The following is a 1,361-nucleotide window of genomic DNA, read 5'->3' as shown; positions in this document are numbered from 1 at the left end:
CAAGTTATTTGGTTGATAATTTATTTTAGGACAAAACTTAGGTACTGTTTTTCAGGTTTCCCTCTTAAGATTCAGCTATATGGCTACTTAACTAAAAAAATACACTTTCATTTCATGAAAAAAAATCCACATGATAGAATTTTAAAAGAGAAATCTAAGGAACAAAACCTAAGTACTGTACCTAAGTCTTGCTCTTTATTTTATTATATTTATTTTAATTTTTTTAGTTTGATTGATTTTGATGAATTTGGAAATTTTGAATATAGTTTAAGCGTATTATAAATTGCAATAATTTATTGAAAACACATGTTTAAATAATTGATAAAAGCCCAATTTATCAATTATAAAAAAAGAGAGCTTATAATCAAATGCCAAATGCACACTTAATACAATATTGGATATTACAACACCATTAAAGTTGTATCTAATATACAAAACTACTACTTTAATTTGGTCATTTTCTTTAGTCCTTATTTGGACCCGTTAATGGGTGCCTTGTTTTATTTTATTTTTTATTTTGTATTTTTTTATTTTATCATGAATCTTAAGTAATTTGGAGCTCGTTTGGTAATATTATTCTATTGTTTAAATTTTTTAAAAATACGTATAAGTGAAAAAGTATTATGAAAATACGTGATATGTTATTTAAACAACAAAAACTATTTTTTAAATACGAATTAAAAGCGGTCCTATGTAGCAGCAAAAAAAAAAAAAAAAAAGATTTAAGAGCTGTCCTGATTGATCTAGGGAACTGGGGGGCATTTTTGTCCTTTCCAAGACAGCAAAGAATGAAGTGGGAACATGTAAAGGGGTAGTTTTGTCAATAAGCAAGTAGTATTATTTTGTAACCGAAGCGAGCTTGTCCCATATCGGCTAGATAGTTAGCAAGACTTCACGTTATAACATTGGCTTCAGCGTATTTGGTCACGACCTTACTTGAACAGGATCTGTTCTATAGGATCGTACCTCTGTATCCTTGATCACAAAGGAGATCGGACCTAAACCCGGTGGATTAATCAAGGCCGTGCGATTAGAGCGTGATTAACGGTCTTTGGTGCTTCTGATTGAGGCACTAATCTATAGATGATCGTTCTCAACTTTGGGCCTGGCCCAATTGGGGCGGTCGCATGGCTGTTTGACGGGCTTCCATACAAAACTTTTTGCTTTTGTTCTTATTTTCATGCATAGTGTTTGATAAAATTCCCAACTGATATTTTGTTCATAACACTCACATATATTAGTATTACACTAGCTTCTGAGCATGCGCTCATGCGCGTGCTCGGAGGCTCTTCTATTTTTTGGTAAAAGTTAATTTAGAACATTTATTATAATTTGGGATTACTACATTTTCCAATCACAAA

The 1,361-nt window shown here is 31.5% G+C and overlaps 1 non-coding gene across 1 annotated transcript; it reads left to right on the top strand.

Annotated features, from left to right (window-relative positions):
• The first annotated feature begins 926 nt into the window (after positions 1-926).
• On the top strand, positions 927-1,145 carry LOC112019290 (small nucleolar RNA U3). The gene has a single exon (XR_002883666.1). It is a non-coding gene; the product is annotated as a small nucleolar RNA U3 (small nucleolar RNA).
• Positions 1,146-1,361: the final 216 nt, after the last annotated feature.

The sequence above is a fragment of the Quercus suber genome, unplaced genomic scaffold (assembly GCF_002906115.3).
Source record: "Quercus suber isolate HL8 unplaced genomic scaffold, Cork oak 2.0 scaffold_78, whole genome shotgun sequence".
Classification (NCBI taxonomy): domain Eukaryota; kingdom Viridiplantae; phylum Streptophyta; class Magnoliopsida; order Fagales; family Fagaceae; genus Quercus; species Quercus suber.
This window is presented reverse-complemented; position numbering and strand designations above follow the sequence as displayed.